Source organism: Trichechus manatus, unplaced genomic scaffold, assembly GCF_000243295.1.
Source record: "Trichechus manatus latirostris isolate Lorelei unplaced genomic scaffold, TriManLat1.0 scaffold00214, whole genome shotgun sequence".
Lineage (NCBI taxonomy): Eukaryota > Metazoa > Chordata > Mammalia > Sirenia > Trichechidae > Trichechus > Trichechus manatus.
In genome coordinates this window covers 3,450,239-3,465,534 of record NW_004444150.1, presented here as the reverse complement: position 1 = coordinate 3,465,534, position 15,296 = coordinate 3,450,239, and the positions used below count along the sequence as shown (strand labels likewise).

The 15,296-nt window shown below is 46.8% G+C and overlaps 1 long non-coding RNA gene across 1 annotated transcript; it reads left to right on the top strand.

The window, feature by feature from the left end:
* Positions 1–201: 201 nt before the first annotated feature.
* LOC111822807 (uncharacterized) lies at positions 202–15,011 on the top strand. Its single transcript, XR_002825919.1, has 3 exons — positions 202–917; positions 13,358–13,442; positions 14,950–15,011. It is a non-coding gene; the product is annotated as an uncharacterized LOC111822807 (long non-coding RNA).
* The last annotated feature ends 285 nt before the right edge of the window (positions 15,012–15,296 follow it).

Here is a 15,296-nt window from a genome sequence, read left to right as displayed (position 1 = left end):
GCCATCCTCACAATAGTTATGCTTGAGCCCATTGTGGCAGCCACTGTGTCAATCCATCTTGTTGAGGGTCTTCCTCTTTTTCGCTGACCCACCACTTTACAAAGTATCATGTGCTTCTCCAGGGACTGGTCCCTCCTGATAACATGTCCCAAGTACATGAAAGGTAATTTCGCCACCCTTGCTTCTAAGGAGCGTTCTGGTCGTACTTCTCATTTTGTTGTGCCGACTCATGGTGACCTCATGTGCGTCAGAGGAGAACTGTGTTGGACTCTGATGGAGTGAATGACGTAGGTTTGCCCCAGGATGTGACAGCCTCTTGTGCCATTCTGGACAGAGCGAGGAGATAGACAGGAAAGCCAGCGTGCGAGCCTCGCGGAGGAGAGATTAGCAGAAGACACGCCTCGGGGTGAACTATGACCATCCTCTGTTGCTGAGATTGCTGGCAGTTTTCATTTTCTCTGTTCACCCAACACTTCTGAAATGGATGTCAGTCATGTTTATAAACAGAGTTTTTAAAAATACTCGAAAAGTGAGAGCATTTAAAGAAACCGAGAGGAACGGACTTGTGTCAAATGCACCTGGAATAATTTGGAATCGTCCTGGGGTTTCATCTCATTTCGTTAATCACTTCGCAAATGGAACGTTTATGTATTATCCAACGTTAGAAGGGAGGAAGCACGGACACGTTATTTAGCACCTACTTAATGTATAAGGACTGGAGATAGGACATCTTTTCTTTACTCAAGAGAGTTAACTCAGAAGAGTGACAGACACACTCGTATACCAGTGGCCGTCCAGTTGATTCCGACTGATGGCAACTCTCTGTGTTTCAGCGTGGAACTACACTCGGTAGGGTTTTCAACGGCTGTGACTTTTCAGAAGCAGATCACCAGGACTTTCTTCTGAGGCATCTCTGGGTGAGTTTGAACCACCAGCCTCTCAGCTAGTAGCCACCCAGGGACTCCTGTTGTTGTGTGCCCTCGAGTCAATTCCCACTCATAGCGACCCTGTAGGACAGAGGAGAACCACCCCATAGGGCTTCCAAGGCTGTAATTTTTTTAAAATTGTGCTTTAGATGAAGGTTTACAGAACAAACTAGCTTCTCATTAAACAGTTAATATACATATTGTTTTATGACATCAGTTAACAATCCCACGACATGTCAACACCCTCCCTTCTCAACCTTGGGTTCCCTATTAACAGCTTTCCTGTCCCCTCCTGCCATCTAGTCCTTGCCCCTGGGCTGGTGTGCCCCTTTAGTCTCGGTTTGTTTTATGGGGCTGTCTAATCTTTGGCTGAAGGGTGAACCTCAGGAGTGACTTCAGTACTGAGCTATAAGGGTGTCTGGGGGCCATACTCTGGGGGTTTCTCCAGTCTCTGTCAGACCAGTAAGTCTGGTCTTTTTTGTGAGTTAGAATTTTGTTCTACAATTTTCTTCAGCTCTGTCCGGGACCCTCTGTTGTGATCTCTGTCAGAGCAGTCAGTGGTGGTAGCTGGGCACCATCTAGTTGTACTGGACTCAGTCTGGTGGAGGCCGTGGTAGTTGTGGTCCATTAGTCCTTTGGACTAATCGTTCCCTTGTGTCTTGTTTTCTTCATTCTCCCCAAGGCTGTAATCTTTACGGAAACAGATCACCAGGTCTTTCTCCTGCGGAGCTGCTGGTGGGTTCGAACCTCTGACCTTTTGGTTCGCAGCTGAGTGCTTTACCACTGTGCCACCAGGGCTCCTTATCAGTGACTTCTGTGTGCTCATATATATGCACGTTAAACATTCAACCTCTGAGTCTGTCCACGTGCCAGGCTCCGTGCTAGGGGCTGAGATTTCCAGATCAAATCTGGGGGTCTGCTACCCTGGAGGGCTCATGATGGAGAGGAAAGACCTTTGAACTGATGACAATATGTAAGTGAGTGTCACAGTACAAGCAGGCACAGGGCACTCAGGGAGCCCAGAGGGGAGGCCCTGCACCCTGACGTGGGAGGGGCAGGTGGACTCCCGGGAGGAAGTGACACCTCAGTTGCTTCTTGGAGGACAAAGGGCAGTGGGCCAGGGAGAGCGGGCACTGGCGTGTCAGCACTGGAGTGTGTACACAGGCAGGGCCAGGGAAGGCAGGGCATTCTGGGAACTGCAGGGCATTCTGGGAACTGCAGGGCATTCTGGGAACTGCAGGGCATTCTGTATGGCTGGGACTGTGCTGGGGGCGGGCGGTGAGGAGGATGCTACCAAAAAAAAAAACAAAAAACCCAAAAAAACAAACGGTTGCCATCAAGTCCATTCCGACTCATAGCAAGTCTACACGTCAGAGTAGAACTGCCCCATGGGGTTTCCGAGGCTGTAATCGTTACGGGAGCAGACTGCCACATCTTTTTCCCTCCGTGCGGTTGGTGGGTTCAAACTGCCGACCTTTTGGTTAGCAGCCGGGTTAACCACTGTGCCACCGGAGCTCCTTACGCGCTGTGCTGGAGACTTTGAATTCCGTCCTGAAGCCGTGGGAAGCCACTGTAGGGTTTTCACGGAGGAGGGTGGCCAAGGCAGCTGTTCATCACAGCAGGATTGTGCCCCAGCCGGGCGGACTAAGGAGCTGGGGCAGCAGTAGTCTACGCCAGAAAGGAGGAAGTCTCAACTCAGATAGTCGCAGGGAAAATGCGGAGAAGGAGTCAGACTCAAAGGACAGTAAGGAGACTGATTGGGAAGAATCTGACTGACGGGCCGTGAGGATGGGCTGAGAAGGAGGAGTTGAGGATGGCTGCTTGATTTCAGGGTCCTGGCCATGTCAGTTCTTTCTGTGAGCCTCTCTCCCAGTTTTTGGTGTTGGCCGGATCCGCAATGTTCCTTGGCATCCGTCTTCCCCTATGTGTACGTCTCTGTGTCTCTTCTGCTCTTTTGATGACTCAGAAGCGATTGGGTTTAGGACCCACCCTACGCTGGTGCGACCTCATTAACATAAGAAAAGAGAAACTGTATTTCCAAACAGGATCCTATCCACAGGTACCAAACAAACAAAAAAAAAAACAAACCCAATGCCATCGCGTCGATTCCGACTCATAGCGACCCTGTAGGACAGAGTAGAACTGCCCCATGGGGTTTCCAAGGAGTGGCTGGTGGATTCAGATCGCCAACCTCTTGGTTAGCAGCCATACTCTTAATCACTGCACCACCAGGGCTCCATTCACAGGTACAGGGGCCAAGAATTCAACACATATTTTTGGGGGACGCAACAAAAAGCAAAGCTATCACTTTGAGGACTGAAGTGCACCTGACCGAAGCCGTGGTATTTTCATTTACCTTATGTGCGTGTGAAAACTAGACAATGAATAAAAAAGACCCAAGAAGAATTGATGGGTCTTTGAATTATAGTGTTGACAAAGAATATTGACTATACCACAGGCTGCCAGAAGAACGAACAAGTCTGTCTTGGAAGAAGTACAGCCAGAACGCTCCTTAGAAGTGAGGATGGTGAGACTTTGTCTCACGTACTTTGGATGTGGTGTCGGGAGGGACCAGTCCCTGGAGAACGACATCATGCTTGGTAAAGCAGAGGGTCAGCGAAAAAGAGGAAGACCCTCGATGAGATGGACTGACACAGTGGCTGCAACAATGGGCTCAAGCATAACAACAATTGTGAGGACGGTGCAGGACCGGGCAGTGTTTCGTTCTGTTGTACATGGGTTGCTATGAGTCAGAACTGACTCAATGGCACCTAACAACAACACTCTCAGAACCCAGTTGCAGGGAGTATCACATGGCTGGAAGGTTGTCAGGCAGAAAACATGTCTGTCTGGAAACACAAGGCCTTGTCTGAGCTTCTTCCTAACATCTTTTTGAACCAGAGAACTTCTGTTTCACCTCGCCTGTGGCCTGGGCTGGCCCTGACCTGACAGGCCCGAGGCGAACACCACTGGACCGGCTCAGTCCCTGGGGCTTCGAGAAAGCCCTTGGTAGGGATAATCTGATGGTTGAGCCTGGGTAACATGTCCCTCCCCAGCTCATTCGGTGGCTGGGATGGAAGTGGCCAGGGGGCACCACCGCGGCAGGCAGACAGATTCTCGGAGAACTCCCGTTATCTTCTGTAGTGAGTGAAGCTTGGAAACTTAGTCATTTTCGACTTTACCCCTGATTGCTCCAGACCCAGTAGCCCCCAGGTTCTGAGAAGGCCCTGCAGCAAACTCCGGGCAGGTGCCTTCCTGTCCCCCCTCCACCCCCAGTTCTGCCCTGATCTTCTAGATTCTTGTCACCATGGCCATCGCACGGCTTCTAGATTTGCTCTCCAACTCTAGTCTGCCTTTCCGTTTCATCTCGCCTACTCGTAAGCATTATTATTTTTAAAAATCTTATTGGACTCCTACTCAAAAGCCTTGGTAGATGTTCTCTGATTTATTATGTCTGTTCTGGCTCCCAAGGCTAGCCTGAGACTTGTTGTTAGCTGCCTTGAGTCGGCCCCTGGCTCGTGGTGACCCATGCACAATGGGGTTGGACTGTTGTCATCCATAAGATTTTCATTGGCTGATTTTCAGAAGTAGATCGCCAGGCCTTTCTTCCTAGTCTTAGTCTGGAAGCGCCACTGAAACCTGTTCAGCATCACAGCAACATGCAGGTCTCCAGTGACAGATGGGCGGGCTGAACCACTCTTAGATCCGTAGAGTCTTCTTCTCTTACCGGGCTTATCCTTCTCTGACCCTCCGCGTTCGTTCCCTCCACACTCCTGTGACCCCCACCCCCCCCAGCCAAACGTCACAGCCATCTTCTGAGACTGCTTACCTTGACCTCTGGCCTCGCCTGTCCTCTGGCCTCCTCATTTTAGCCTTACTTCTCCAGTGACACGTTGGTTCATGGAAAGCAGCTCCCTGCCCCGTATGTCTTAACTCTGTACCCAGCCAAGCACTTAGCAAGCACTTGGGAAATTCAACATTCAGTGGTTAATAGCTGATTTGTGATCTCTTTGTCTTGGCGATTTTATTGTTTTGCTTTTTAATCTTTTACGGCATGTTTTAGAGCATTCCCTATAAGCCCACTGACTGGATGATTGAATGCTTGTTAGAGGCCAAGCCGAGTAAAAGACATTAGCTCCTAATTCTGTGGAAGTCTTCCTGGGCTGCTTGTGTTCGGGCTTGGCTTTTACGTGCCTTGACAGCTTGACGGTCTTATTTTGCTGTGTCCACAGACACGTCCCGGAGTAGATGTTTGAGCCAATCAGTCCCCTGCCAGTTGGGTTGTATGTTGTAAGTGGTCGTTCGTTACCGTTTTCCCTTTATTTGGGCATTCGTGTTTGTGCCTGGTCTGAAACCACTTTTATTACTTGTTCATAATCGACATGATTAGCTTAGTACCACAGAAAGGCTTTTAAAAGTTTTGTGGTTGATGTCTTCGTTGCCTTGTGTTTCCGTAACACAGATTCCACAGGTTGCTGGCTATAAAGAACAGAAGTTTATTTTCTCACAGTTCTGGAGGCTAAAAGTCAAATCGGGGTCTCAGCTGTGTTGATTCCGTTCTTGTCGGTAGCCCCGGGCGGTCCTTGTTCCCTTGGCTTGTAGATGATCCTCACGTGGCCTCTGTTTTTCCCTGTGTGTGTGCTTGCTTCTCTGTGTCCACCCTGCTCTTTTTTAACTCAGAAATGAGTAGGTTTAGGACACACCCTTAACATAACACTCCTTAACATAACAAAGAAAACCCTGTTCCCAGATGGGGTCACATCCAAGGGTTAGGATTAGACAAACTGTTTTCTCTGCCTCAGTCTCCTCCTACCCTTAGCTGCACCCTCCCTCCCCTCCAGCCAATGAATTTCTGTTACACTCCGACTAGCACCCACTGTGTTCCTCCAGGTTTCCCTGCAGACATGGAGCCCCACACATGGATTCAGAGGATGCTCCTCGGAGCACACCCCCAGCTGGCTTGTACTGCGGGAGAGCTCTCTTGCTCTGGTTTTCTCGATAGAAGATGAAGTAGGCACAGAAATGCACTGCGGACTACCGCAGGAGCAGAGCAAATACATTTTGCTTATTTATTTCTGAGTTCATACATTTTCCTACCAATCAAAAATGGTATACAGTTTCCAATAAATTACTAAAATAATCAAATAGCTCCTGAGGCATGTGCTGTTAGGAAAAAAGAGAGAGAGAAATAGCTAAAAAATTAAATGTGGACGGAAAGCACAATCCAGTGAATAAAAATGAGCATCTTTATAATATAGTAAAGCTGTCTTATTGTAGTAAAATTCTCGCCTTGCATGCGGGAGACCCAGGTTCAGTTCCCCGCCAATGCACCTCATACACAGGCACCGCCCGACTGTCGGTGGAGGCTTGCCTGTTGCTATGATACAGAACAGGTTTCAGTGGAGCTTCCAGACGAAGAAGGGCTATGCAATCTACTTCCAAACATCAGCCCATGAAAACCCTACGGCTCACAACAGTCCAACCCACAGCCGATCATGGGGACAGCACAGGATGGGGCAGCATTTCATTCCCCTGTGCACAGGGTCACCCTATGTCAGGGGCCAGTTCAAGAGCAGCCACCAACCACCACCACTGTGACCATATTGGGAAGTCTACCAGACGTCAGACTTCTAGATGCAAACCAGGGAAGTAAAAATGTAAGTATTGTATAGAGGCAAAAAGTCCAACTGTGTCAGATTCTTAATGATTATCCCAGATATGTCTGGGAAGAGATTAAGCAAGTAACAATGTTAGTTAAATCGGCATCGATTTTTTTTTCCCACATGCCAAATGGGAAGCCCAGGTCATGGCTGTTGATACGTTGACTTCTGCGGCTCTCAGCTTTTCTCTGCCCTCCCCTGCCCTCCCCTCAATACTACCATCAAACACACACACAGAGACACACGCACGCATGCACACACTGTTTGTCTTTGTGCATTGACAATGGAAATTGGGCGAGGAGAAGATTGTGGAATCACGGTGTTTTCATGGAAAGATAGGAGTTCCGCTGGTCTGAAAGCAACACATTCCACACGCTTGCTTCTCATCTAATGTTTGCAGCGAAGACTCAGGTTGAAAGGCGCCTAAATTCTTTTTAGCAAAACCTTTGTTGGAAAATGAATTACGAGTGGTTTGTTTTGTGCTGAGCCTTTTGTCCTGCCGTTTATGGCTATTCTGTTTATTCACTTTGAGAGAGCCGTTCTGAGCTGATGAATGTGCTTTGTGAGCCAATAGAAGAGCTCTGCAATTTGTTTTGATGGGTCTCCATTTGGATTCAGAGCAAGCAGGTGCCATCATTTGGAACTGGTATCGGGTTCGCCAGTGGCTCGGTTACATAAACATTAGATTCGCGAAATGCAACCTAATTTAAATGACTGTTATCTGTCAGAATGGAAGAGCTTTCAGTTGTATCTCAGAGCACCGTGGTTCTGTTTTTACGGCTTCTGCGCATACAGATGTGTGACATACCGTGTGCCTGGATATATATGCATATAAGTGGTCCTCGTTGTGCAAATATTTAACAAGCAGGTTTTGTGTATTTCTTCGAGAGTTTATGCAAATAGTTGAAAAGAAATAATGCTGAACCTGTGATTTCTTATTATAACAGAAATCTTCTCTGGTCTGTAAAAATATAGGCATTTCTACTCTGGGAACTACATCAAGGATTATTTTCAGTTTGGAGTATTTTTGTTGCCTTGGGAATTAACCCATCACACTTTTAAACCTTTGACTCTTGCTGCTGTTTTGTTGGTGTTGGGGCGGGAGGGTGGTGGTTTATCACCAAAACCACATTAAAAGACTAGCCCAAAGGTTGAGGGTTCAAACCCAGTTCCGGTGTGCGGGGGGCCTCCATGAGCCAGGGGCCAACTCAACAGCAGCTACCCATAGGACAGGTTGCACTCACTCGTAATGATCAAACCGATGAGTCCCTTCCTCATTCCAGAGAGAATTTGAAGTGAGGCTCTCCCTAAGAAGCTTGGCAATGGAAGGAAATCAGAAGCGCTGTCTAATGGAGTCAGCACCAGTCATGGTAGGACAGAAGTGGGCGGGGACCCGGGTCACGTAGGTTCCCTCACAGAGATGCACATAAAACCCACACCTTCGGAGGCCTATCCCATGAGTCCTTGCTGCCGGTCTTCACTGGCGTTTAATGAAGCGTTGGTTTTTCTGGGAAGACCAGTAAGGACATGTGGCTGATGTCCCTAGCCTCTTGCCTCTACAGGTTGGGTAATTACATAATTAGCCATTTTTCCCCTCGTTTGGCCTTGTGTTTGGAGCAACATCATCTGTGGCAAATACCGACTTGGATGGCCGTAGCTGGGGAAACAGACGTTGGAAAGGCAGCTGCAGAGGCATCCGAGGCTCATATATAGGACCCAGGTGTCACTTTTCTAAAACTCACTTTGGTAACTCCATGGTGTTAAAAAGCTACCCCGGCACCTAAGATCAGAACTGCCCACCAGGTTGAGACTCAGGGATGTAGAACAAGTTTTACAGGAAATGATTATGTAAATTACTGTTGTTGGCTAACCTTCCGATGGCATTTACAGATTGAAAAATGCAGCGGAATATTGATCCAACAATCTTCTAATTGTTTTGTCAAGTCACTAGGAGACAGTGTGGTATGGTGGAAGGAGCGGTGGGTTTGAAGTCAGCTGACTGTGGATCCCGTGTCAGCCCCACCTCCTCTTGGTTTGACCAGGAGAATTGCCCCAAGTCCAGCCTCACTCTTCTCCCCGCCATTTCCTCTGCTTCACGAAGGGGCTGCAGTAGACCCTGGCTACTTCGTAATATAAGCTCTTTGCAAATTCCCAAGCCTGGGACACATGTTGAAAATGCTGACTTCCTGAACCCCTGATCAGAAGTAGTGATTCAGTTGTTACGGTGTGTGGTCCGAGAATCTGAATTTTAACAAAGCACCCCAGGTGTTTCTGCTGCCTGGCGCTGCTGTGGTTGTTAGCTGCCTTGAGGTCAGCCCCTGACTCACGGCAACCCCATGCACAGCGGGGCAGAACGCTGCCTGGTCTGGCACCATCCCTGTGATTGGTTTTGGACCAGACTTGTGATCTATAGGGTTTTCATTGGCTGATTTTCAGAAGTAGATTGCCAGGCCTTTCTTCCTAATCTATCTTAGTCTAGAAGCTCCATTAAAATCTGTTCAGCATCATAGTAGCAGGCAAGCCTCCCCTGACAGACAGGTGGTGGCTGCTCATGAGGTGCATTGACCGGGAATCGAACCTGGGTCTCCCGCATGGAAGGTGGGAATTCTACCACTGGGCCAGCAATGTCTCCCTCATGGTGGTATAGAGAACGACAAAGCCAGGCTGAGATGCAGGTGCTGGATAGTCATGAGGTTCATTCACCAACTCAGGAATTTACTTCTACGAACCAACTTTATAGCCCAAGAGAGCCCACCTCAGCAAAATGAAAAATGACTATATTTCACTTAAGGAGCCCTGGTGGTGTGACAGTTAAGTTCTTGGCTGCTAACTGAAAGGTTGGCCGTTCGAACCCACCCAGTGGCGACGCGGGAGAAAGGCCTGGCGATCTGCTTCCATAAAGATTACAGCCTAGGAACCCTGTGGGGCTGTTCTGCTCTGTCACAGGAGGTCATTATGAGTTGAAATGGACTCAGCAACTCCCAACAATAACTACATAGTCCACTCGTAGGACAGCCAGTCACAACTGTCAAAATGGCAGGTGCGGAAGTAGAGAATGCCGGGGGTTATTTGCAGCACTAAGCGAGATCATGTCCGCGCAGAGTCTTGCGCATACTGGTTGCTCAGTAAATGTGTCTTTCCTTCCCTCAAATTGAGTGAAAGCATAGAAATGTAGAAAGCCATCAAGTAGTGTTAATTATGTATTCCTTAAAGTAACAGAATCCAGATACTCAATACCAGAAAGGACAGATAAGCAATCAGATAGTTAAAAAAAAAAAAAAAAAATGCCCCTGCCTGCCGTGTATTAATGCTAACTGAGCTTGTGTCTCAGCAGTTTACCCATCTGACACCGTCAGCTGGCACTGTTTAATCGCAGACATAACTTAAGAAAATCATTTCTAACCGGCAGCCTCGTGTCAGGCTACATAGGAAACCTCAGCCTGAGATTCTGCCCTTACTTGACCACGGGAGTTTCTGCATTCCAGGCTGTTGCCAGAGGCTGTAAGTCTGCGTGCTCCACTGTCTAACTCTTATCAAAAGCTTGGGTCTGAGAAATAATATCCGTGGAGGGCTGGCTGAAGGATATGCAGGCCGTTCATTCCTCATCTAGATAGCTGAGATTTTATTCCTGCTTTGGTTGGGTCAGCAGATAGCAGCATATTTGAAGGTGCATATTTGAGCTTCTTGTCAGTTTTCCTTTACCAGGCAGGATTAGTGAAAAAAGACACATACGTCCTTATGTAGGAATCCCTGGGGGACACAAACAGTTAGTGGTCTCGGCTGCTAATCAAAAGATTGGAGGTTTGAGTCCGTCCAGAGGTGCCTCCGAATAAAGGCCTGGTGATCTACTTCTAAAACATTAGCCATTGAAAACGTGTGGAGCACAGTTCTACTCTGACACACACGAGGGTCACCATGAGTTGGAATCAACTTGATAGCACCTGGTCTGGTTTGTATCCTTACGGAATTTTTGAACTGTGTGTTCAAAGAGGAAAGTCATAGGTTTCGAAACAGAGAAGACAGTAGCTTACTGAGAAAGGAGGATCAGGCTGGCATCAGACCACTCATCTATGAGCAGGAAAACAAGTGAGAAGACAGCAATACGATGCTTACAGGGAGATAAGAGAACAGGATTGCAAGCCAAGAATCCAGGACCGCCCAAGACACCTATTCATATACGGGGACAAAAGGAAGGCATTGCTGGACGTGGGGTGACTCAGAATGGACCTACGTGGAGTGACTCAGAACGGACCTACCGTATGCCATTTCTGAGGGAGCTACTTGAGAAGTGGTCCCACCAAAAGACAATTAAGTCAGAACGAAGATGTCAGGACGGGTGGGGAGGAAGAAGAACCCAGGAAACAGTGACGAGCAGAGAACCTTGTGAAACATACGGCCCCATCTACGTAAGTGGGGAGCTTGGGACTATGAATCGTTACTTACGACTTCTTGAAAGCAGACGTACTGACTGACTGTGAGGAGACGTTTAATGGTTGGGAGTGGAGCAGGCAGACACAGAGTAAAAACCTTCCAAGTATTTCCCCCTGAGGAGGAGGAAGAAAGGGACAGAGGAGAGATACCACAGGTTGGGTGCTCTGATAGCAGCGTGCGGGATGGAGTTAGGGTGCAAGGTGATTATTAGGGATCAGCTCTTGTGGAGGTGGGGTGGACAGGCAGAGGGAGCAGTCATATACGACGCAGACCCGCGGAGTTCTGTTGTACATGGGGTCGCTGTGAGTCGCTAGGAGCAACTACTCAACTGCACCTGACAGCCCCCATCTCCTACTTCAAGGTCAGCTGATTAACAACTTCAGTTTCCTCTGCAATCTTAATGCCTCTTTGTCCCGGGGATTAGAAAATGAACATCTTTGGAGATGTGGGGGTGAGCAGCATTCTGCCTACCACCAAAAAAAGAAAATAAAACAATAACCCTTTGCTTTCGAGTAGATTTGTGACCCCATGTGTTAGACAGTAGAACTGTGCTCCATAGGGTTTTCAATGGCTGTGATCTTTTGGAAGCAGATCGACAGGACTTTCTTCTGAGGTGCCTCTGGGTGGGTTTAAACTGCCAATATTTTGGATAGCAGTCGAGTGCAAACCGTTTGTGCCACCCAGGAACCTTCTGCCTCTCACCGTTACCATGGTATAGAACGCTGAGGAAAGCCAGTTACCTACAGATGCTTCTCATTCCTAACAGAAGGCTCTTAGGGGTGTGTAGCGTGCCCTGTATGTGGATCCTTGAATGATGAACTGCTTCCCACCTAAGGAGCCCTGGTGGCGCAGTGATTAAGTGCTTGGCCGCTAACTGAAAAGTTGGCGGTTTTTAATCTACCCAGCAGCTCCTCAGGAGAAAGACCTGGTGATCTGCTCTTGTAAAGATTACAGCCTAGAAAACCCTATGGGGCAGCTCTGCTCTGTCATGTGGGGTTGCTATGAGTCGAAGTCAACTCGATGGCACCTAACAACATCAGTACCTCAACACCAAAACCGGATAAAGATGGGACAGTAGTGATCTCCGTGTACCATTGGGCTGATTGCTTCAGACTTTGTACAGAAAGGAGTGTGGCATTAGTGAGTGGAATAGTTCGTGTGCTTATTCTTTGGCCCAACAATCCCACTTCTAGAACTCCTTCCCATAGAAATAAAAGTGCTAGAACATCAAAGATGTTTCAATGAGGTTGTTTAATGCTGCGCTGGTTACAGTAACCCAAGCTGGAAAAAATGTGAATGTTCATCAGGACAGGAGTGATTGATTACAGGATGGCACATCTGTCTCCGGAATGATATGAAGTCATATAAAAATGAGGCAGACATGTAGATTTGAAAGGCTGTTTAAAGTATACTGGTAGAAGCCAGTGGCAAAAATATGTCTCTGTGTGTGTGTGTTTAAACAATCATAGATAACATTTTTGAAAGAGTATACAACAAACTGTTAACATTGGTTATGTCAGGGAGAGATAAGAGTAGGAAATTTTTATTAATTTTTTTTTTAATTTTGGTGAAAGAAGATGCAGCCAAAGATACGCCATTTCAACAATTTCTACACGTACAATTCAGTGACATTGATTGCATTCTTCGAGTTGTGCAACCGTTCTCGCTATCCTTTTCCAAAGGATTCCACAGACATTACTTTAAACTCACTGCCTCCTAAGCTTCCCATCCAGCCTTTCATTTTTACTTTGTGCTTCTCTGTATTTTTAAAATTGATTTTAAGGAGCATGTGTCTCTTCTGATAAAAAATAATTATAGCAAAAGAGGTTTATTGAACTGTTCTCTGAGATTATGTTATCTAAACAATCTTTATGAAAATCACAGTTGATTTATCTTAGGGGTAATGCTGAAGAATTGTCTACATTTAGCACAAGGTCTTCTTTATAAAGGCCCGTGGGAGACGGTTCCTCCCCATCGTCAATCCCTGGATATTTTTGAGCAAAATGTTTGCTTTTATCTTATTGACATGGGGTATCTGGCAATTGACCATGTCTTCTTTTGCTGTGGCCACTAGGAAGCTCAGCATCCGATTGGAAGCTGTACAGTTCACACAACAACTGCACAGGGTGTAGCTGGTGTTCTGTGCATAGCCCCTACTGCTGATGCTGTCTTCTTTTCCACCTTTCTTCTTCCCTCATGTATATTCCTTCTTATTTTAACTGATTACATTGTATGTATCTCTGTAGCCACTGCTGATCTTGTTTTTCTGAGGGGGGGGGGCGGTGTGGTGGTGAGGAAGGTCTATGAATAAATACTGACCAGTGATTTCTATTCTAACAGGAACCTGGGAAGGAAAAGAATCTCAACAATGAATAGACCACTCATCACTACCAACTACAGATGACTTACCATTTCGTTTACAAAGGTAAGGAAATAATCTACAGATTGTTCATTGTTAGGTGCCGTTGTTGTTGTTAGGTGCCACTGAGTTGGTTCCGACTCACAGTGACCTTGTGTACAACAGAATGAAACACTGCCCGATCTTGCGCCAGCCTCACAGTTGTTGCTATGTTGGAGCCCACTGTTGCAGCCACTGTGTCAGTCTATCTTGTTGAGGGTGTTCCTCTTTTTCGCTGACCCTCTGCTTTACAAGCATAATGTCCTTTTCCAGGGACTGGTCCCTCCTGATAACATGTCCAAAGTGCATGAGACAAAGTCTCGGCATCCTCATATCTAAGTAGCATTATTACTGTACTTCCTCCAAGACAGATGTGTTCCTTCTTCTGGCAGTCCATGGTATATTGACTGTTCTTTGCCAGCATCGTAATTCAAAGGTGTCAGTTCTTCTTTGGTCTTCCTTATTCATTGTTCAGCTTCCACATGCATTTGAGGTGAATGAAAACACCAGGGCTTGGGTCGGGCATACCTTAGTCCTCAAAGTGACGTCTTTGGTTTTTAAGACTTTAATGAGGTTTTCTTTTGCAGCAGATTTGCCCAGAGCTATATGTCATTTGATTTCTTGACTGCTGCTTCCATGGGCATTGATTGTGGCTCCAAGTAAAATGAAATCCCTGACAACTTCAGTCTTTTCTCCGTGTATCATGATGTTGTTCATCAGTCCGGTTGTAGGTTGTAAATAGTCTCTATCTTTGGTGAATTGGTCTAGGTGTGAGTTATGAATAGTCTGTATCTTTAGTGAATTCTTGCTGACTCACTGCGGAGCTCTTACTTACCTTTTATTGTATATTTACTTACAAAGATTCCAAAACACGAGTCTAGCTCCTGACCTTTAACCGTAGCATTGTCTTTGAATTTAAAACAAACAGCAAGCAAATAGAAACAGGAAATTGTGTGGCCAACCATTGGCCTGCCTAAAGGGGCAGAATGCGGTAGGCGTGGCCTCGTCGCTGTGAATTGCTGTGTGTGCTTCCATTTGCTCACAGCATTAGTGTTTTCCTGATTTTTAAATACAGCAGTGCTCACTGCGGAGTTCTTAGAGACGATAGCAAAATATAAAAACGAAAACCCAACGCACTCTTACTCCATCTTCTGGAGATACTCACAGTGTGTTTATGAATTTTCATCCTCCTTCGTGTTAGGTGTGCATAGACAGCTATGGGATTGTCGTGTTTTTAAAAACAATGCCTGTAATCCGTACTTCCCTTGGCGTCCATGGTTACAAAAGATCACCGTAACCGGTGAGGAAACATAAGTTGAGGAGCAAACAGTAATCTCTGCTGTGACCATTTTAACAGCAATTTGTAGTCACCAGGACATCTCCAAGCATCTCATTGGCCTCTTACACAGAAGTCCCTGATTAACAGGCCTTGGGGGACCTTTGCTAAGCATCACCCGACAGAAAAAGGCTTTGAGTCCAGGTGGTATTTTATGACTGACCTTTATCATTATTACCTATTTTGTGTTCCTTAAAGGGAATTTAATTGTGGTGTTGAATTGTGGTGGTGAAGAATATTGGATATACCGTGGACTGCCAAAAGAACAAACAAATCTGTCTTGGAAGAAGTACAACCAGAATGCTCCTTCGAAGTAAGGATGGTGAGACTACTTCTCACATTCTTTGGACATGTTATCAGTCCCTGGAGAAGGACATCATGCTTGGTAAAGCAGAGGGTCAGCAAAAAAGAGGAAGACCCTCCAGGAGATGGATTGACACAGTGGCTGCAACAATGGACTCAAGCATAACAACCATTGTGAGGATGGCGCAGGACTGGGCAGTGTTACTTCTGGTGTACACGGGGTCGCTGTGAGTCAGAAGCAG